Source organism: Pelophylax lessonae, assembly GCF_965119305.1.
Source record: "Pelophylax lessonae genome assembly, chromosome: 10".
NCBI classification, from domain to species: Eukaryota; Metazoa; Chordata; class Amphibia; order Anura; family Ranidae; genus Pelophylax; species Pelophylax lessonae.
Window position 1 is genome coordinate 24,381,508 of NC_138777.1, and position 23,904 is coordinate 24,405,411.

The window sequence follows — 23,904 nt, forward strand, 5'->3', positions numbered from 1 at the left end:
TTTGCACTCTCCAGTCTTAGTAAAATCAACCCTTAGGGCTCTTTCACACACTCCGTCCGTTGGACGGAGTACGTTTTTCTCAGCGGGGGATCGAGCCGCCGATCCCCCGCTGACAAGCAGGAGGACAGCTGTGTCTCCGCGCTGTGTGCAGAGACACAGCTGACAGTTCCCCATGCATCTCTATGGGGGAAATCGGATGTCAATGGACCGTCAGTCCGTTCTCACCCGATCCCATCCGATCCGCTGGACGGATGGAAAATAGGGTTTCCATCCGTCCAGATTTGACGGATCGGATCGGGTCGGATGTCAGCGGACATGCCTCCGCTGACATCCGATGCCCCATAGGAATGAATGGGGGGACCGTTCAGATCCGCCAAAAAAACGGACAGGCGGATCTGAACAGTCCGCCTGTGTGAAAGAGCCCTTAGCCCTTGTTCACATTGGAACGATTTGTCATGGGAATTGCAGCCTATTGCTGGCAATGGCACCCTCCCAATCAGTGCGACACTGACTTTGTGGCGCCGCACTGATTTCCAAAAGTAGTTCCTGCACTACTTTTGGCAACTTTGGGTGCAACTTTATTAGACGACTGTGCATGAAGCTGCACAGATGTCTTTCAAGTTGCACCCGAAGTCGCATTGAAATGCAGCTTTGAAATCGTGCGAGTTCAGATGAAGTTGCACGATTTCAAAGCTGTGCTCAATGTGAACGAGTGCTAAGGGCCCTTTCACACTGATAAGTTTTTCCCACGTGTTTTCCTTGCAAAAAAAACACAAGAAAATAGTTTACTGGAGTGTATGCCTACTAGGTCACTTGAGGATGAGGTGTCATCCTACACAACCTTGGGAGGAGTAGTGCTACAGAAGTATTATACTTCCTCACCAAAATTTCTATCCTCAGGACAGTCTTCCCAATAATTACATATATTATTCATATATGATAATGATGAATACATATATTATTGATATATATTATATATATTATTTATAAATAGATAGATAGATAGATAGATAGATAGATAGATAGATAGATAGATAGATAGATAGATAGATAGATAGATAGATAGATAGATAGATAGATAGATAGATAGATAGATAGATAGATGGATAGATGGATGGATGGATGGATGGATGGATGGATGGATGGATGGATGGATGGATGGATGGATGGATGGATGGATGGATGGATGGATAGATAGATAGATAGATAGATAGATAGATAGATAGATAGATAGATAGATAGATAGATAGATAGATAGATAGATAGATAGTAGTGGGACACCTGTGGAAGAAGAAGTAGTCTTAAGGGCCATACACACTATAAGATTTTCTGAAGACTTTTTCCTTCAGATTTACCTTTTCTATGTAGTGCAAGGGCCTGCCAGATTGCATACAAATTGAAAGTGTTTAGGTTTGAACTCATATTATCTGGTTTTGGTAAATCTAAAGGGAAAAGTCTTCAGAAAATCTTATAGTGTGTATGGCCCATTAGTCCATATGGTTCATTATTGGATTGGTCCACCCTTTGCAACTATAACAGCTTCAACTCTTCTGGGAAGGCTGTCCACAAGGTTTAGGAGTGTCTATGGGAATGTTTGACCATTCTTCCAGAAGCACATTTGTGAGGTCAGGCACTGAGGTTGGACAAGGAAGCCTGGCTCACAGTCTCCGCTCTAATTCAGCCCCAAAGATTGAGGTTTACCAGTCAGGTTCCTCCACCCCAAAATCGCTCATACATGTGTCTATGGACCTTGCTTTGTGCACTGGTGCGCAGTCATGTTGGAAGAGGAAGGGACCATCCCCAAACTGTTCCCACAAAGTTGGGAGCATGAACTTGTCCAAAATGTCTTGGTATGCTGACGACTTAAGAGTTCCCTTCACTGGAACTAAGGGGCCAAGCCCAATTTGGACCAGTGCACAAAGCAAGGTCCATAAATACATGGATGAGCGAATTTGGGGTGGAGGAACTCTACTGGCCTGCACAGAGTCCTGACCTCAACCTGACAGAACACCATAAATTAGAGTGGAGACTGCGAGCCAGGCCTGCTTGTCCAACATCGGTGTCTGCCCTTACAAATGCGCTCCTGGAAGAATGGTCAAACATTCCCATAGACACACTGCTAAACCTTGTGGACAGCCTTCCCAGAAGAGTTGAAGCTGTTATAGCTGCAAAGGGTGGGCCAACTCAATATTGAACCCTACGGGCTAAGACTGGGATGCCATTAAAGTTCATGTGTGTCCCAATACTTTTGGTAATATAGTGTATGTTATTGATGAATACATAAATTATTGATAGACTGTTGAATAGGTAGGTAGATAGACAGATATAGATATAGCAATAGAGATAGATAGATAGATAGATAGATAGATAGATAGATAGATAGATAGATAGATAGATAGATAGATAGATAGATAGATAGATAGATAGATAGATAGATAGATAGATAGACAGACAGACAGACAGACAGATAGATAGATAGATAGATAGATAGATAGATAGATAGATAGATAGATAGATAGATAGATAGATAGATAGATAGATAGATAGATAGATAGATAGATAGATAGATAGATAGATAGATAGATAGATAGATAGATAGATAGATAGATAGATAGATAGATAGATAGATAGATAGAAAGATAGATAGATAGATAGATAGATAGATAGATAGATAGATAGATAGATAGATAGATAGATAGATAGATAGATAGATAGATAGATAGATAGATAGATAGATAGATAGATAGATAGATAGATAGATAGATAGATAGATAGATAGATAGAGCAAGCTAGAAATTACCATAGTGATAGATTAGAATATGCAAAACTTGCAACTTACCTTAGGTGCTCCTGCTCCTGGGTCTGGTAGCAGAATAATTGCAATCAAAAAGAAAATAAGAATGGTCTTCCCTAATGCCATAATGAAAGACACACACACAGCACACAGACAAGAAAATGAATTGTGGATCACAGTCTGTCAGAGCCACATCACCTGGCAGTTTTATACTCACCCGCTGTTTGATTTGATAGGTGGAACCTTGGCATACCTCCCACTAATGCTCTCTGGCTATACAGTGATTTATTGCTATGCACATTCTCTGCTACCTGTGCCTTGATTTATCACCTTCTCTATTTGCCAGCCACATGATTTAGAATGTACAGGTGTTCTCTCTTCAATAGGCAGCCACTGAGGTGTTCCTAAATCGTTCTTATCACCAATATCTATTTATAATATAAAGACTTTAGGGTATCAGTTTTTAGCCATGCTTTTGTATAGAACAGTGGTCCCAAAACTGTAGACTGCAGGCTGAATGTGGCCCTTTGCTTGCCTTTATCTGGGCCTTGTGGCACCATTCCTCTCACTGATATGAGGCACTATTCCTTCCACTAACACCAACAGTGGGGCATAATTCCTCCCACTGACACAAGAATGGGGCTCAATTTCCCCCACTAATACCAATGATGGGGTATTATTATTTCTATTGACACCAATGATTGGGTACTATTCCTCCCATTGACACCAATGATTGGGTACTATTCCTCCCATTGAGACCAATGATTGGGTACAATTCCTCCCATTGACACCAATGATTGGGTACTATTCCTCCCATTGACACCAATGATTGGGTACTATTCCTCCCATTGACACCAATGATTGGGTAAAATTCCTCCCATTGACATCAATGATTGGGTACTATTCCTCCCATTGAGACCAATGATTGGGTAAAATTCCTCCCATTGACACCAATGATTGGGTACTATTCCTCCTATTGACACCAATGATTGGGTACTATTCCTCCTATTGACACCAATGATTGGGTACTATTCCTCCTATTGACACCAATGATTGGGTACTATTCCTCCTATTGACACCAATGTTTGGGTACAATTCCTCCCATTGACACCAATGATTGGGGTCTATTCCTCCCATTGACACCAATGATTGGGTACTATTCCTCCCATTGACACAAATGATTGGGTACAATTCTTTCCATTGACACCAATGATTGGGGTCTATTCCTCCCATTGACACCAATGATTGGGAACTATTCCTCCCATTGACACCAATGATTGGGTACTATTCCTCCCATTGACACCAATGATTGGCACAATTTCTCCTCCTACTGACCACAGGCGCTATGTAATTTTTTACTCCCTCTGACCATCAAGTTTGAGGTATTATTTGCTACGTAAATTGTCTCTGGGGCATTTTCTACTCCCAATGGCCAAAGTCTGGCCCCCCTAATGTCTGAAGGAAAGTAAATTGGCTCTTTGTTTAGAACGTTTGGAGACCTCTGGTTTATAATTATGGAGCATAGATCTAATGCTACTTGGGTGGAGTGTTTGCTCATGTCTTGTGGGCTAGCTATTTTAAGTATGTATAGAATGGGATGGGTACCAGTGGGTGTTGTGTTTGGATACATGTTGTGGGTTAGGCATGGCATTATAAGTTGTAAAGGCGGTCAAGAAGTGATAGTATAGTGCTTGGTCATTTAATGTTTATGTGTGCGTATATGCTTGAGTGAGTGGCAGTGTGTGTGTGTGTGTGTGTGTGGGGGGGGGGGTGTTGATTGGGGGGAGAGGGGTGTTGTTTAAGTGTTATGAGGGGTTGGGGGAGCAGAGAGTTTATTTAGGGGGGGTAAGGATAGCACTGTGAACAAAAGCAGTGGCTCTCTCAGCTCTCTCTCTCCTCACTGGACAGAGAGGCAGCAGCAGGAGCCATTGGTTTCTGCTGCTGTCAATCACAGTCAGTGACAGTGGGGGGCAGGTCCAAGCCAGGCTCTGTGTGTCAATCACAGTCAGTGAGCGGAAAGTGGGGGCGGGACCAAGCCAGGCTCTGTGTGTCAATAGACACACAGAGCTTGGTTCTGGAGTGAGCCCGCATGAGTGTCCCCATAGTAAGCAGCTTGCTATGATGGGCACTCAGCAGAAGGGGGAAGCAGAGGCTGTCAGCTGGGGACCCCAGAAAAGAAAGATCAGGGCTGCTCTGTGCAAGATTATTGCACAGAGCAGGTGAGTATGATATTTTTTTCTTTTTTTTTAAAATGTATCTTTTAGAATCGGCTAAAAGAAAAATCACTCTTTTTTCAGTCCTGGTAATAATGAAGTAGTAAATGTATGTATGTATGTATGTATGTAATGAATGTATTGATGTATGTAGTAAGAATATGTGTAAAACCACCTTAAACTTCCTTTTATTCATTATTATCACTGAAAAAATGCAAAGTTAACCAAACTGCAAGTCAATTTGTTATTGAAGCTCTAGGGATGTTATAAAAAAATGGCCCCCATGCTGTTAAAGGTAAATAAAACTAATATGTAGCATACTTTATTGCTCCGTACATTAAAAACATGACAACTTGGGTAATCCAAGCATGCATTTTAATTGAATTAAAGACATTAAAATCTGTGTCTGGCTTAAATCTTAACATTTGCTTTGCTTGGAGTAGTGTGTGGACCATTACAGAGAGTATAGGATGAAATCTGGTGATTCCTTTTGTATCACAGAACAGCATCATATTTTTGCAGGCTTAAAAACTTGTTGGTATCATGGTATGTGTCTTGGGGGGTATCAGGACAATATCCCCCCAGGACAACATCCCCCGGGCAATATCCCCCGGGACAAAATCTTCCCGGAAAACATCCCCCTGGACATAGGGTTAGGGTTAATGTTAGGGTTAGAGGGTTAGGGTTAGAGGGGGGATATTGTCTAGGGGGATATTGTCCAGGGAGGATATTGTCCGGGGGGATGTAGTCCAGGGGGGATTATGTCCAGGGGGGGGATGTTTCCCAGGGGATATTGTCCGGGGGGATATTGTCCTAGAATCGTCTTGGGGTAACATTCAATACTCACATATCTGCCATTTATTAAAGTATATGTAATACCCAAACTTTTTCTTTGGTTTTTGATAGAATGTGGAACTTCTGAATATAATAAAGCTTCTGATGATACCTGTGTTCCTTGTTTGAGAGATTTTCCTTCTCTATTGGTCCTGATGATGATAGTTTTAAGTTCAAAAAGTGGGAAATGCAATATTTTTGAGTTGCCTCAGGAAGAGGAGATGGGGAGAAAGCTCACAATAGATAACTCTGTTCTGGTGACAACTGCCTTGCCATACACTACTATTATTATTATACAGGTGTTATATAGTTTGCACAGTGCTTTGCAATATAGAAGGGGGACAGTACAATACAGAAGAGATGGGAGGGCTCTGCTTGTGGAGCTTACAGTCTAAAGTATAGGGGGATGGGGTACAAAAGGTTTTAGCTGCAGGGGAAAAACTGATGGAGGTGGCTCGGGTACTGTTCTTAGGTAGAGGTGGGAAAGGCTTTCCTGAATAAGTGTGTTTTTAAGGATCACCAAAAGGCGGACAGGGTAGGGGCTGACCAGACATACTGGGACAGGTAGTTCCAGAGGATAGGAGAGACTCTGGAAAAGTACTGGAGGGGAGCATGGGAGGAGGTAACAAGGGAGCTAGAGAGACGGAGGTCTTGGGAGGAGCAGAAAGGACGATTTGGGTGATATCTGCAGATGAGGTTGGTGGTGTAGCTGGGGGCAATGTTGTGGATGGCCTTGAATGTTGTGGTTAGTATTTTGAATTTTAAACAGTGCCAGTGAAGAGATTGGCAGAGAGGAGCAGCAGTCACGGATCAGTTAGTAAGGTTTATTAGTCTAGCAGCACCATTTATAATACACTGAAGGGGCACAGTCTGTGTAAGAGTTGGCCAGTGAGGAGAGAGTTGCAGTAGTCGAGGGGGGAAATAACCAAGGAGTGAATAAGTTGTTTTTTGGTGTAGTTAGGAAGGGGCGAATTCTTGAAATGTAGTGGAGGTTAAGGCAGGAAGATGTAGCCAGTGATTGGATGTGGGGGCTGAAGGAGAGGTCAAAGTCTAGGATTACACCAAGCACACTTGCATGTGTGGAGGGACCAATGGTTGTGCCGTTGATCTTAAAGCGGAGTTCCGGCCTCAAAATTTTTTTTCTATAAAAATACCCCCGGGACAGTCAGGGTTAGTGCATTTTAGCAATGATAGCCTCTGAACTGTCCCCGGGTTCACTTACCTTTTGGAAGAAATACTTAGCTTGAAAATGTCTTGTCCTGCGCTGCCATCTCAGGTGTGGTCAGCTGAAGCCAGAGCGTCCGCTTTGGTGTCCTCTTCGGTGATGTCGGAGTCCCAGAATGCCCTGCACTGGCCCTGCTTGTCACTTTTGGTGCAGGCGCTTCATCCCTGCAAAGCTTCTGGGCATGCCCAGAAGCTGTTTAGCAGGGAATGACGCTCCTGCACCTGAAGTGTGCGAGCAGGGCCGGTGCAGGCACATTGTATCCAGGGAGCGATGACGTTCGGCTCCTAGGAATCAATGCAAGCAGGAAGTCACAGCGCGGGCCGCGGCCGCAGAGGGAGGAAGTGGAAGGAAGGTAAGTATATTTTCTTCAAAAACAAGGTAAGTAAAGCAAAAAAAAAATTGTGATTATCCAATTCTTTTTCAAGTTACTTAGAGCAAGCGGATGTCAAATTTTCGTTTTGAGGCTGGAACTCCACTTTAATGGCAAAGTCAGGGACGGAAGGGGGGGGGGGGGAATCGGGGAGGAGGAAATATTACAAGCTCAGTTTTAGAAAGATTGAGTTTGAGGAAGTGGTGTGACATCCCTACTGATACACCACTCAGTAAGTTAGAGATACGTGAGGAGATTGAGGGGGTAAGCTGAGGAGTGGAGAGATAGATCTAGGTCTATTCAGCATAGAGGTGGTATTGAAAGCCATGAGAGGTTATCAATTGGCCAAAGGAAGAGGTATAGAGAGAGACGATAGGAGGGAGAGAGAATTTTGGTGGATTTTTGATGAACGGTCCAAAATCTGCTATGTGGCTGGCACATGTCGCCACTAAGGATGAGCCAAAAAGTTGGCCTTCTGTTTGGTAGTAGCCGAGCATCATATATAAAAGCTGTATTTTTACCACTTCCATATATGACAGCTTCCTACTCTCAATGGTTTCTAAGGAAACAGCAGGTGCTGGCACCCTCTGCATCCCTGGTGACCACTGACATCACCAACACATTGATTGCAAAAAGGGGGGATAGGGGTAGTGGGACTTTAATTAAGGTAAATGCTGTCTCAAATAATCCAATTGAATAAAGATAGTAAATGCAAATGTGGGTGCGCTAGGTATGGGTAAAGCTGCTACCTGAACTTATACCAAGTGAAAATAATGTTGAAAAAATAGGTGCGCTAAACAAATCTAATGAGTGAATACCATAAAAAGTGAACACACAATAAATGTACAAATACACAATCAATAAATCTTGATAACTGTCAGGGTCCGGACTAGCGGCAGGTGACGGCATTGGAGGTGGATCCTCTGTGTCAGTGAGGGATTGGCGTGGACCGTACCAGGGGACCGGTTCTAAGTTACTACCGGTTTTCACCAGAGCCCGCCGCAAGGCGGGATGGACTTGCTGCGGCGGTAGCAACCAGGTCGTATCCTCCGGTAACGGCTCAACGTCAAAGACAGCTGATTCAGGCGCGGTACAGAGGGACAAGGCAAAGGCAAGGTCAGACGGAACAAAAAGGTCAAGGCAGGCGGCAAGGTTCGTAGTCAGGGGCAACAGCAGAAGGTCAGATACACAGGCAGGGAACGATACACCAAAAGCTTTCTCAAGGCACAAAAGGCAACAAGATCCGGCAAGGACAGGAAGGGGAAGTGGGTTTTTATATGTTTTGGCTGATTTGGGCCAGGCACCAATTAGTGGTGCACTGGCCCTTTAAATTTCAGAGCTCCGGCGCGCGCGCGCCCTAGGGGGCAGGACCGCGCGCGCCGGGAGGAAGACAGAGCGAGGGCCAAGCGGGAGGTGAGTGTGCGGCGCGGACGGGAACGTCCCGCCGCACGGGAAGACGGTAAAGGAGGTGCGGGGGAGCGGTGCTCACGGTCGGGGAAGGTGACCGGCGCGCCGCTACCCGCAGCACGCCTCGAGTGCTCCGGGGACGCTGCAGGACCCGGAGCGCTCGGCGTGTCAGTACCCCCCCCCCCTTTGGTCTCCCCCTCTTTTTGGAACCCAGGAATCTGTGGATGAGCTCTTTATCGAAGATATTGGACTCAGGCTCCCATGACCTCTCCTCGGGACCACAATTCTCCCAGTCAACAAGAAGTTTTTTTTTTACCTCTGACGACTTTGGAGGCGAGGATCTCTTTCACTGAGAAGACGTCAGAGGACCCAGAAACAGGAGCAGAAGCGGTGACCTTGGGGGAAAATCGGTTAAGAATGAGGGGTTTGAGAAGGGATACATGAAAGGAGTTAGGAATACGGAGAGAGGGAGGAAGATGGAGTTTGTACGAGACAGCATTAATTTGGCTTTTGACTTCAAAAGGCCCGAGATAACGTGGACCCAGTTTGTAGCTGGGGATCCGAAACCGGATGTATTTGGCAGAGAGCCACACTCTGTCCCCAGGGGAAAAAACAGGAGGAGTTCTTCTTTTTTTATCTGCATGTTTCTTCATGCGAGAGGCGGCCAGGGTGAGTGACTCTTGAGTCTCTTTCCAGATGGAGGAGAAGTCCAGGGTCAGATCATCAACGGCAGGAACTCCAGAAGAGGTGGGAATGGGGAGGGGGGGCAACGGGTGACGGCCGTACACCACAAAAAACGGAGATTTGGTGGATGACTCAGAGTCTCTAAAGTTATAGGAAAATTCGGCCCAGGGCAACAGGTCGACCCAATCATCCTGACGGGAGGAGACGAAGTGTCGCAGATAGTCACCAAGGATCTGGTTAACCCTCTCCACTTGTCCATTGGACTGAGGGTGGTAGGCAGAAGAAAAGTTCAATTTGATCTATAATTGGGTGCAGAGAGCTCTCCAAAACTTTGAGATAAACTGGACGCCTCTATCGGAGACGATGTGTGTTGGAAGACCATGGAGACGATGCGTAAAAAGAATTGCTTCGCCAGCTGTGGCGCAGAAGGGAGACCAGGAAGTGGGACAAAATGTGCCATTTTAGAAAACCTGTCGACAACCACTCAAATGACTGTGTTGCCATGGGATACAGGAAGATCCGTGACGAAGTCCATTGCTACGTGGGACCAAGGCTGTTCAGGCACTGGCACGTGCGCAGACAGTACAGGCCCGAACGAACTCCGCTACATCTTTCTCAAAGGAAGGCCACCAATAGTGTCTGGCAATTAGTTGAGTCGTCTTTTTAATTCCAGCGTGACCTGCCAGGTGAGAGGAGTGACCCCATTTGAGAGTCCGTAGGCGAAGACGTGGAGGAACAAATGTTTTCCCTGGAGGAACTGGTACCAGTGAAGCAGGGGCAGTTGAAATTAGACACTCAGGAGGAATGATGTGTTGAGGAACGGTTTCATCCTCAGAGGCATCGGTGGAGCGTGATAGGGCATCCGCCCTAATGTTCTTATCAGCAGGACGAAAATGGATTTGGAAGGTGAATCGGGCAAAGAACAATGACCACCTGGCCTGGCGTGGATTAAGGCGCTGGGCAGACTGAAGGTACGAGAGATTTTTGTGGTCAGTATAGATGGTGATCGGATGAGGGGATCCTTCCAGAAGGTGTCTCCATTCTTCCAGTGCCAACTTAATGGCTAGTAGTTCACGATCTCCGATGGCATAGTTCTTTTCAGGAGGGGAAAAAGTTTTTGAGAAGAAGCCGCAGGTGACGTTTTTCCCTTTAGCAGATTTTTGAAGAAGAACCGCTCCGGCTCCAACAGAGGAGGCATCTACCTCCAAGAAGAATGGTTTCAGCGGATCAGGCCTATTCAAGAATGGAACGGAGGCGAAGGCGGCTTTAAGGCGAGTAAAGGCTTCTTCCGCTTGGGGAGGCCAGGATTTCGGATTCGCTTCTTTCTTGGTTAAGGCCACAATAGGCGCCACGATAGTGGAGAAGTGGGGAACAAACTGACGGTAATAGTTGGCGAATCCAAGGAAGCGCTGAATAGAGCGAAGGCCTGAGGGGCGTGGCCAATCCAAGACTGCAGAGAGTTTGTCGGGGTCCATTTGAAGACCTTGTCCAGAAACTAGGTATCCCAGAAACGGCAGACAGCTACGTTCAAAAAGACATTTTTCCATTTTGGCGTAAAGATGGTTGACACGAAGGCGCTGGAGCACTTGACGAACATGGCGACGGTGTTCCTCCAGGGTGGAGGAGAAGATTAGAATGTCGTCGAGATAGACCACTACACAAGTATACAACATGTCCCGGAAGATCTCATTGACAAAGTCATGAAAGACTGCAGGAGCGTTGCACAGGCCGAACGGCATGACGAGATACTCAAAGTGGCCATCTCTGGTATTAAAAGCGCGGTTTTCCACTCATCTCCATCACGAATTCTGATGAGATTATAAGCGCCCCTGAGGTCAAGCTTAGTGAAGACCCTTGCTCCGCGCAGACGGTCAAAGAGCTCCGAGATGAGAGGCAAAGGGTAGCGATTTTTAACCGTGATTTTGTTAAGACCGCGGTAGTCAATACATGGGCGTAGTGACCCAGGAGAAGAGGATTTCCTGATAAAACCTTTCTTAAGGTTCTCCTGAACGTATTCTGACATGGCCTTGGTTTCAGGGATGGAAAGAGGGTAAATCCTGCCACGGGGTGGCGTGGTACCAGGAAGCAAATCAATGGGACAATCATAGGGTCTATGTGGTGGTAATACCTCCGCCTGTTTCTTGCAAAAGACGTCAGTGAAGTCCTGATAAGCCTTAGGAAGGCCGAGCAATGATGAGGAGACGGGGACTTGTCTAGTAGGTACCGACTTGAGGCAACGAGTGTGGCAGGTAGGCCCCCATGATTTACTGTCCCCAGAGGTCCAGTCGAGGGTAGGAGAGTGGCGCTGGAGCCAGGACAGGCCAAGAAGGACGTCAGAGGTGCAGTTCGGTAGAACAAAAAATTCAATGGTCTCTTGGTGGAGGACTCCTATGGTCATGAGCATAGGTTCTGTGCGATAACGCACGGTACAGTTTAGATTCTCACGTTAACTGTAGTAATGAAGAAAGGTTTGACGAGACGGATCACAGGAATGCTAAAGCGGTTTATGAAGGAGGCTTTAATGAAGTTTCCTGCAGAACCAGAGTCCAAGAAGGCCTCTGCAGGGAAGGAGACTTTAGCGGCAGAAGAAATCCGTACTGGAACAATCAAGCGTGGAGAGGAAGACTCTACACCCAGCGACGCCTCTCCCACGTTCACTAGGTGCGAGCGTTTCCCTGACGCTGTGGACAAACTGGACAGTCCTTTAAGAAGTGTTCGGAACTCCCACAGTATAAGCATAAATTCTCATTCCTCCGGCGAGACCTTTCTTGCTGGGTCAGGCGAGCCCGATCCACTTGCATGGCCTCCTCGGCGGAAGGCGCAGCAACCGGCTGCAATGGTTGCTGGAAGAGAGGTGCCAGGCGTGGATAACGCCTGTTGCGAACAAGATTCTTTTCTTGGCGAAGTTCCTGGCGTCTTTCAATGAAGCGCATATCTATGCGAGTAGCCAACTGGATGAGTTCCGTCAGAGAATCAGGTATCTCTCGTGCGGCTAGAGCATCCTTGATATGGCTGGATAAACCTTTTTTAAAAGTTGCGCAGAGGGCGTCGTTGTTCCAGGTCAGTTCAGAGGCCAGAGTGCGAAACTGTATAGCATATTCGCCTACAGTAGTGTCTCCTTGGACGAGGTTTAGCAAGGCCGTTTCTGCTGACGAGGCACGGGCAGGTTCCTCAAAGACACTGCGGACTTCAGAAACGAAGGACTGGACGGAGGCAGTGGCAAGATCGTTGCGGTCCCAGAGCGGCGTGGCCCAGGCCAAGGCCTTCCCAGACAATAAGCTGACCATGAAAGCCACCTTAGATCGTTCCGTAGGAAACTGGTCGGCCAACATCTCCAGATGCAGGGAACATTGGGACAAGAATCCCCGGCACATCTTAGAATCCCCATCAAACTTGTCCGGGAGAGACAGACGGATTCTAGCGGAGCTGGCGACCACCGGCTGCGGAGGTGGAGCGGAAGCAGAAGCGGAAGCAGAAGCAGAAGCAGGCGGCTGCTGCTGTGCGGGAAGAAGCTGTTGCAGCATGGCGGTCAGCTGTGCCAACTGTTGACCTTGCTGAGCAATCTGCTGGGACTGCTGGGCAACCAGGGTAGAGATGTCTTCGAGACTAGGCAGGGGCACATCAGCGGGATCCATGGCCGGATCTACTGTCAGGGTCCGGACTAGCGGCAGGTGATGGCACTGGAGGTGGATCCTCTGTGTCAGTGAGGGATTGGCGTGGACCGTACCAGGGGACCGGTTCTAAGTTACTACCGGTTTTCACCAGAGCCCGCCGCAAGGCGGGATGGACTTGCTGCGGCGGTAGCAACCAGGTCGTATCCTCCGGTAACGGCTCAACCTCAAAGACAGCTGATTCAGGCGCGGTACAGAGGGACAAGGCAAAGGCAAGGTCAGACGGAGCAAAAAGGTCAAGGCAGGTGGCAAGGTTCGTAGTCAGGGGCAACAGCAGAAGGTCAGATACACAGGCAGGGAACGATACACCAAAAGCTTTCTCAAGGCACAAAAGGCAACAAGATCCGGCAAGGACAGGAAGGGGAAGTGGGTTTTTATATGCTTTGGCTGATTTGGGCCAGGCACCAATTAGTGGTGCACTGGCCCTTTAAATTTCAGAGCTCCGGCGCGCGCGCCCTATGGAGCGGGACCGCGCGCGCCGGGAGGAAGACAGAGCGAGGGCCGAGCGGGAGGTGAGTGTGCGGCGCGGACAGGAACGTCCCGCCGCACGGGAAGACGGTAAAGGAGGTGCAGGGGAGCGGTGCTCACGGTCGGGGAAGGTGACCGGAGCGCCGCTACCCGCAGCACGCCTCGAGTGCTCCGGGGACGCTGCAGGACCCGGAGCGCTCGGCGTGACAATAACTGTGATGTAGTGAAAAACTGGAGGCTTAAATAATAAAAACTCAAAGAGTGCAAAAATTAATAAAAGTCCATAAAGTCCAGTTAAGAGGTTTTCACCAAGGTGTATCGTGAAATGTGAAAAAATCAACTTCAAGTGATGTCTCCCGTGCTCTAAAACAGTGATTCCCACCACTGACAGGCTTTCCTCCTTACCAGATGAGATAAGGTTAGGTGCAGAGTAAAAACTCAATTGAGCCGGTTGGAAAAGGAGGAAATTTCCACTGTGGTTCCACCCTATGATAAGACCTAAATGGCCTCTTACCAGATAGTGTGTGGTCCGGTTACTGGGGAGTTCTCGTGTGTTGTGGCCGGTTCCTGGGCCTGGCTGTGCGGTGTGCAGCAGACTAGGAGCTGGCTGGAGCCAAGGGCGGCCCGCCTGTACAGTACTATAAGGAAATGGACGTACAGATTAAGCGGAGGGGGCCACCGATATCCGTTATATTGAAGAGAGATCCATTCAGGAGATTACCCAGTGCCTTTGTTTCACACGCTATCTGGTAAGAGGCCATTTAGGTCTTATCATAGGGTGGAACCACAGTGGAAATTTCCTCCTTTTCCAACCGGCTCAATTGAGTTTTTACTCTGCACCTAACCTTATCTCATCTGGTAAGGAGGAAAGCCTGTTGGTGGTGGGAATCATTGTTTTAGAGCACGGGAGACATCACTTGAAGTTGATTTTTTCCCATTTCACGATACACCTTGGTGAAAACCTCTTAACTGGACTTTATGGACTTTTATTAATTTTTGCACTCTTTGAGTTTTTATTATTTAAGCCTCCATTTTTTCACTACATCACAGTTATCAAGATTTATGGATTGTGTATTTGTACATTTATTGTGTGTTCACTTTTTATGGTATTCACTCATTAGATTTGTGTAGAGCACCTATTTTTTCAACACGAATAAAGATAGTAGCCTGCAGGATTAAAATGAACAAAATGTAACAGATTTTTCCATACACACTATACAGTTGAGTTGAACTGACCTGGGTTTGCTTTGAGCAGGTTTTTGGCAAACTTCAAAGAAGTTTGGATGCTGAAACCAAATTGAATTAATGGGAGCCGAATCTGCACACAGACCACTCCAAAAGACCCTAAGATACTGGCATCCCCCTAAATGAATAAATAAGGGGTACATAGTACCTCTACTCATTTACAAAAAAAAAAAAAAAAAATGTAACCTAGAAATAGATACCCAACGTTTGACAATCCTTTATGAAAAAAATAAAAATCCCCAAAAAAGTCTCTCATTGTAAATCCACTGGCAATTATGATAGTGGCCACTCACTGACTGTAATGTAAAAAAATTGCATATCCAATAAATAATTTTTTCATGGATGGTCCATGATCCGTGTCCTGATCAGTGTTCATATTTAATATCTCTACGCGTTTTTCGTGGAATTTGCATCCACTCTTCAGGAGCTTTGTGAAGATAATCTGTAAATATAGACTAGTTATTCAACTAGGCACAGATCTCATTTTAATAGGAAAAATACACAGAGGAATTCAGCTAAAGAGCATCAAAAATCTAGAAATCTAATACTTACATGCTTACATCGGCACAACGCCGATGCACAGCACGAAATGTGTTGAAATCACTGGTTTTACATCCATCTCCCCTGTGGGGTTTGTTTGTTTCTTTCTTCCCCCCCACCTCTGACCGTTTGGCGCATACCCGCCTCAGCCCCGGATCAGGGCGTTTACCCATATTGTGCATTCAGTAATGGAGAACGACTTAATCTATATTATTGAATCCCAGATTTTTTTCAGATTTTCTGGTTGACTCTATATAAATATGCATAACTAGTCTATATTTACAGATTATCTTTACAAAGCTCCTGAAGAGTGGATGCAAATTCCACGAAACGCCTAGAGTTATTAAATATGAATACTGATCAGGACACGGATCATGGACCATCCATGAAAAAATGATGAGTTATTGGATATGCAGATTTTTTACATTTTCCTATTTATTTTTGATTTGAATATTAATCATGTATTGTGTAATTGATACATATATATGTGCCTTTGTATGATATTTTTTATCTGCCAATATATATTTATTTTTATATGAATTGTATATATACATGATGTGATATGTGTTTTTCTCTACTTTATCCATGTCCGTGCCCTTATTGTCTGTTTATTTATCAATTTTTTGACAAGTATGTCTTATTTATTGACGTGTGCTGCGTGATTGTTTTTCATCATGCAGCAATAAATAAACTAACATTTTGCTACTATCTTTATTCATTTGGATTATTTGAGACAGCATTTATCTCATTTAAAGTCCCACTACCCCTATCCCCCTTTTTGCATACAGTCTCAGGGATGGAGGTTTCTGCTGTGATGCCTCATATCAATTTCACATGTTATATCACCAACACATTGACTTGGTGAAAGCACTACCAAAATATGGCCACAGGATATAATTGGGCAATGTTTTTGACCAAATGATGTCATTACTATCCCTGTCCCTTCCCATATAGTACTTATGACAGCTTGGGGAGCTGTTATTTGGCAAGAGTACCATTGGGATCGGTTGTGTGGGACAGATCTGTGGGGTTCCTAATTTCAGGCAGTCAGCAAGTGGCCGCTGTCATAATTGCCAATGGATTTACAATGAGAGACTTTTTGGGGATTTTTATTTTTTTCATAAAGGATTGTCAAACGTTGGGTATCTATTTCTAGGTTACATTTTTTTTTTTTTTGTGAATGAGTAGGGGTATTATGTACCCCTTATTCATTCGAGTAAGGGGATACCAGTATCTTAGGGCCTTTTGGAGTGGTCTGTGTGCAGATTCGGCTCCTATTAATTCAATGTGGGTTCGGCATCCAAACTTCTTTGAAGTTTGCCAAAAACCTGATCAAAGCAAACCCAGGTCAGTTCAACTCAACTGTATAGTGTGTATGGAAAAATCTGTTACATTTTGTTCATTTTAATCCTGCAGGCTGAATGAGAAAAATCGAACTGTGTATGACCAGCATAAGAAGAAATATCCACTCACTTTAGGGAGATCTCTTACTTCCTTTTGTGTTTCTGGGACAGGAAGTAAAAGGAAATCTCCCCAACAGGAAGCAGACAGGGAAAAAAAAAAAACTTACATGGGCCTTATCCATTTTGTAATAATGTCTGTAATGGTTGGGGGAAAGCAGACATTTTAGCTGTACAATAGAAAGTTGAACAAATGAAAAAAAAAAAAGCATTATTACATCAAGCATTACAGCAGGAGGGAAAAGCTAAGTGAATAGGGGTCAGAATGACACCGGCTTTAAATCAAGTCTCCGAACTGGACACGGTACACTGTTCTTGTGCGGGTACAAGGCATTGTTTTATTGGTGGAAGTGTCAAGCTAACCTGCTTGAAGACATGGACCTTTGTTTTCATAGCTTGGACACGCACACCTTCCAGATCACATGTAAGATTTATTGTATGCACCCAATAGAATAATGTCATTGGTTATCGTCATCTTAAAATAAAAAATAATGATGCTCTGCTTTCCTAGGCTTCTGACAACATATTGCATTTTAATTCTATGTTCTATGGTTGGATGGTTGGAAGACGTAGTGAAGTAGAAGGCTCTTCTGAGGCTTGCAGAGTCACAAGTGGCAGCACATTGTATTCCTTTTTATATGTGTATACAATTCCAGCCAGGTGATATCAGCAATATACAATTAAGTTCAATCCAACTTTAAATGATCCCTTATCCCTTGTGACCTCATAACTTTCGGTGCACTTTGCTGCACTGAGATCCTAAGCCGTATTATTGGCCCCAACCCTGCTAGTATTACTAGAAGGATCACCAGGAAAAAAGCCTGAAAAGTTATAAATTGGATGCAGCCACCACATCCAAGGTCTAGTAAACTGCAATATCTGACTTTACTGTTTTTTGTTCTTGGGTTTAGACATGCAGTTATTATTCTGTAAACCAGGGGCCTTCAAACTTTCTAAAGAAAGGGTCAGTTTACTGTCCTTCAGACTTTAGGGGTGCCAGACTGTGCCCAGTGGGAGTAAACAATGCCTTCTTTGGTATTAGAGGTAGAAATAGTTGGTGTCATTGGGAGAAATAGTGCCCCATTTTTGTTGTCAATGGAAGGTATTATGCCCTATTGTTGGTTTTAGTGGAAGGAATGGTGCCCCATTTTTTGTGTCAGTGGTGGGAATAGTGCCCCTATCGTTGGTGTCAGTGGAAGGAATAGTGCCCCATTGTTGGTGTCAGTGGCAGGAATAATGCCTCAAGGGCCAAATAAATGCAAGCAAAGGGCCAAAGTTTGGAGATTACTGCTGTACATTACAGCTTAATATTATTTTTTCAGGTGGAATGGCCAAAAATTAGAGAGACACTTGTAATAGTGCTATCAGGTCACTTTGTAGAACTTATTACAGGCACAGTATAGTGGAGCCGAGCTACCATGCAAGAGCATAACTAAGGCCATGGCAGACCACGTGATTGCTCTGAGACCCGGAGGCACACGGGACCCAGAGCTGTCTAGCTACTCTATAATTAATGCAGGTTGCAAAAGCATTTATAACTTTTCCACTTACCTACTTAATTTCCTGCTGTTGTTTTTTTGCAGGAATCTACCTTGTGTACGGCAGATACTGGTACAGTATACACCTTGTTTAACTTTGCCAGGTGTTGGGCCACCTCTTTAAGGACATCTTGATCCATTTGCTGGGCCTCAGTAATTGCAACCTGGTCTGACTGCAGCTTCATCATTTCAGCATGTTGGCAATTTGTAAATTTCTGCACTGCCGCAGCATGTTGCTGGGCTGCAGCTGTTTAAGGGCCAGTTCACACCACATGCAGTCATGTCCGTTTTTTCTGCATCAAAACGCATGGAAAGTAGGTTATATGGTTTTAATGGCATAGTTCACACTAGTGCTTGCATTTCCAGTGCATTCCAGTGCCAGAAAAAAAAGTAGAACATGCTGCATTGTTCCTGCACTAGACTGTGCTGGAATGCTGTAAAATGCATCAAAAACGCACTGGAAGGCACCTAAACGCACCAAAAAAGCACTGCAATGCACCTAAATGCACCAAAAATGCTGCACTGGAGCACACATGTCCTTATTTAAGTTTAAGAAAAAAAAGGGGGAAAATGCAATGGACTGCATCATAAATGCACCAAAAACGCACTGAAAGTGCATCAAAAATGCATCAAAAAGGCACATGCAGGAAAGCATATGGAACGCATCCGGACTGCATTTCTATGGTGTGAACTGGCCCTTAACCAAAGTGTTCACTACATCCTTTATTTTATAGTCTGTTTAGATCGTTGCCCGCATCCTCCACCATATGTAAGAATTCACTTTTGTTGGATCATCTGTTTTGGGTTAAAGATACACTCAGATTAATGGAGGATAACCAGAAAAGAAAGCAAGTAGTTTTCAAACTGACATAGCCACCTTTATTATAAAAGGTTGTAGGTAGCAAAATAAACAGAAAACAAATTTGAGCTGGTCAGGTACTAACGAAACATGTTCAGGAACCAAGCAATCTGTTGGTGGGCTAGACCCAGCCAACTCAAAAAACACCAGCAAACTTATCTAAACCTTCTTTTTGCAGTGTTCAAATGTTAGCTTCCTTTACAAAGTTACATAGTTAGTTAGTCAATTAATAAATAAATATATTTAAAACCGTAATGATCAGATTCCTTTACCCACAGTTGATCTATAGGAAAATCCCTTTGCACCACTTTGCACCACCAGGAGAAAAAAATCCATCCTTATTCCTCAAGGCAGTGATGGTGAACCTTGGTACTCCAGATGTTTTGGAACTACATTTTCTATGATGCTCAACTAGACTGCAGAGTGCATGAGCATCATGGGAATTGTAGTTCCAAAACATCTGGGGTACCAGGGTTTGCCATCACTGCTCTAAGGCAGTTGGATATTCCTTGGATCAACCATCTTTGGTGTTATTATTTGTAAATGAAAAAGGAAAGATAATGAAAGTTTGCAATCTTTAACCTCCCACAAAGGAGAGGAAGCAGGGATAAATATACCTCCAATAATGTCACAATGCTTATTTGTTAGGTATACAGTAGTTTGCAGGTATACAGAATATAATAAATGACAAATGAATGAACACCCTCACAGTAATGCTGATATGCCCAAACCAGATTGTCTTGTATGTTGGGCGCTGGTTGGCACTGTGTTCAGTAACAAATGTAAATCCAAGGGAATAAGGGAAGAACTTCTGGTATGGATATTTTTACATAGTTACATTGGTTCAGCTTTCGACCAATGTAGTGATGTACATACTATTCCTAAAAAAAAAAAAACAAAAAAAAAACAAAAAAAGAAAAACAACAAAATCACTGTAGTAGACACTACTCCCTCAATGATCTCCACTAGCTTCAACTACTGATCCCTCCGCCCCACCTCTCTACCACGTCCAATCAAAGAACACTTTGCATTAATTGAGAAAATGCAAAGCTTTCTCTGAACGGTGCCTATGCCAAAAAGCCAACCACCTGTATGCCGCAGGGCAGCTGCCCTGGAAGCTAGTGGCGATCACTGAAAAAGGGGTGTCTACTTCAGTGATTTCCAGCTTCTAGATCACATGTGTCAAACACAAGGCCCACGGGTCGAATCCAGCCCTCTCGGCCATTTCGCCTGGCCCTCGCACCTCTCTTGCAGCTGCAGCAATCCCCTTGTTTCTGCCCCCACCTTGTCTCTGCAGTCGATGGCAGAAAGGAGGACTGAACTCCTCCTCCAGGTCCTGCACTTCCCTGTTAAGGTGCGGAGAGACTTGTCTCTGCCCCCTCCTGATCTCAGGAGGAGGACAGAACTCTTCCAGATCCTCCATTTCTCTGTGCAGCTACAGTACCCCCTTGATCTCCATCTTTCCTGGTTCCAGCATTCAGACTCCAGCAGCTGACTCCTCCAAACCCTGCACTTTCTGCTTCCCAGCTCCACCCCTAGCTTTTTCCACAAGATAAGGGGGTGCACTGTGATGTAAGGGAGGGTGGGGGACTCTTAACTTCTGATGGTGGGGACGGACTCTTGACATCTGATGTAATGGGTAGGGGTGCTCCAGACATCTAGTTTTACAGACACAACCGGCCCTTTGAGGGCAACCATAATGCTGATGCGGCCCGCGATAAAATTGACTTTGACACCCCTGTTATAGATGGATCACACAGGTCTGATATATGCATAGTTACATTGGCTAAAGGTGGACCAATGCAACTGTGGATAAAATGCCATCCCTGGAATTCCTCTTTAAATAACTTTTATTTCTGGGTTGTTGTCGACCAAAAGTTACCATCTGTGTTCCTTTGCGAAAATGACTCTAAGGTAATGTAAAGTCATGTTTCTGTTGATATAAGGCTGCTGTAACAAAATGATATACTTGTAATATGTTTGTCAAGCAAAAACTGAATCCCCCACACAAGCCATCATGCAAAATAAAAGTATTAATTTGGGGAAGCAGGTGGGAATTTTAAGAAAATAGCAACTCTCATAATCCATTAACAATAAACGTGATAGTGGACACGACAATGAGAATTCGAGAAATATACATTCTACTGCCAATTCCTCCCACAAAAGAGCATAAAGGAATGGTTCAGTACGTAGCAAATCTAGAGATGCAAAAAAGATGGCCAAGAAGTAAGAGCACCAATTAGGTTTAACCACTTCAATACCGGGTACTTTCACCCCCTTCCTGCCCAGGCCAATTTTCAGCTTTTAGCGCTGTTGCATGTTGAATGACAATTGCGCGGTCATGCAACACTGTACCTAAACCAAATTTATGTAATTTTTTCCCCACAAATAGAGCTTTCTTTTGGTGGTATTTGATCACCGCAAGGTTTTTTATTTTTTGCTAAACAAATAAAAAAAGACCGAAAAGTTTGAAATGAAAAAAAAAAGTTTTTTTATTTATGTTATACAATTTTGTAAATAGATACATTTTTCCCTGCACTGATATGCACTGATGAGGCTGCACTGACAGGCACTGATGAGGAAGCACTGATGGGGTGGCACTAATATGCGGCACTGATAGGCAGCACTGATGGGCACTGATATGTGGCACTGATAGGTAGCACTGATATGCAGCATTGGTGGGCACTGATAGGTGGCATTGATGGGCACTGATAGGTATGGTACTGATGGGCATTGATAGGTGGCACTGATGGGCACTGATAGGCAGCACTGATGGGCACTGATAGGTGGCACTGATAGGCGGCACTGATCGGCACTAATGGGCACTGATAGGCGGCACTGGTGGGCAATAATGGGCACTGGTGGGCAGCACTGATAGATGGCAATGATGGGCACTGGTGGGCAGCACTGATGGGGAGGGCACTGGTGGGCAGCACTGATGGGGAGGGCACTGGCGGGCTCCCTGAGCCCTGATTGCCATCCTGGTGGCCATGGTGGGCATCCCTGGGGTCATGGGTGGGCATCCCTGGTAGTTCTAGTGGCACCCCCCCCCCCGAGGGTCTGCACTGGTAATCAATGATCTGATTACCAGTGCAGACCCCCCCTGTCAGGAGAGCCGCAGATCGGGTCTCCTGTACTCGTGCCTGTCAGGCACGAACTAAGGAAAGCCGATCAACGGCTCTTCCTGTGTACTATGTGACCAGCTGTGATTGGACACAGCTGGTCACATGGTAAAGAGCCTACGTCACCAATATTACAGATTTGGTGATAGATAGATTGATAGTTAATTCTCTAGTTAAATCTTAGATTGCAAAATAACAAATTGCAACTTTTATATATCCATCCTACAAGACCTTTACTTTCAGAAAATATATAATGTTTTGGGGTTTTAAGTAATTTTATAGTCAAAAATACAGGTTTTAACATGTGTGCAAAAAAGAAATAAAAATGCTCTCTAGGGAAACTAGTTAAATCTAGCCACCAATCAATATATTACTCTATCAGGTCCATGAATTGCTATATATCCAAATATAATTTTTTCTTTCAAGGGCAATTTTATTTTCAGTGATCCAAATGTTGGTATACAGTATTTGGTGCATTACGATGTGAAATTGTTTCTTTTGAGGCTAGGAGAATTTTATATGATTTTTTTTTTCTTTAAAGGTCTGTCAAATAACACTATGACAATGGAAAATTTATTTGTCCAGGGAAATAATTGCTTAGCTTAAATGGAATGTCTTACTATGTGTTCTGCAAACACAATTGCATTGTGTTTATGACAAAAGGATAACAATATGATACAAAAAATGACTGAGTCGTTAGAGTATTCTACACCCCTCTTCAGGGCCGGTCCAAGACATTGTGCTGCCTGGGTCCAGGAATAAAATGCTGCCCCCCCCCCCACCCCCCTAAAAAAAATTACGCCCACCAAAAGGCCCCCACATCTATTATTTTATATCATAATAATTAAAACTAAAATTAAATGCATCAGGAGGTCACAATTTTATGCGTGTTGAGGACAGCAGGGCAGCCTTTTTATGGGGCAGCAGAGCGGCTGCCCCTGAATGGCACACAAAACTGCTGGTAAAAAAATCTTGGGTGTCAATTTGCCACTCCTTTCAAAGTTCTGCCTGGGTCCAATGGACCCAGCGGGACCCATGGTAGGGCCGGCCCTGCCCCTCTTGATTAAACTGCACACTTTCAAGAACAGTAATATACAAAGTGATTTATATAAGGCCTATGGAAAGAATATGCAAGGACGAAGTACATATTTAGAAAGAGCACAGTGGTCTAAAATGACCCTAAACAATATCCTTGTTCTCCAAAAACAATCCATACACATCCACTACTTATTAGTCCTGTTATATATTTTTCATGAAGTTGTTACTGTGTTTTTCTGTCTCCTTTTAATGTCCTCTTGTTATCTAACCATGCATGGAGTCACTTCCCTTGTTGAATGTATCTATAAATAGGCGTGCAGGATCTCGTGGCGTGGACGCCCCAGATGATGTCCTAGGTGACGAAACGCGTTGGACCAAGCCTCGGCACGCAACACTGTCACGCCCCCCCCCCCCAAGACTTGGAATCTTTGCTGTA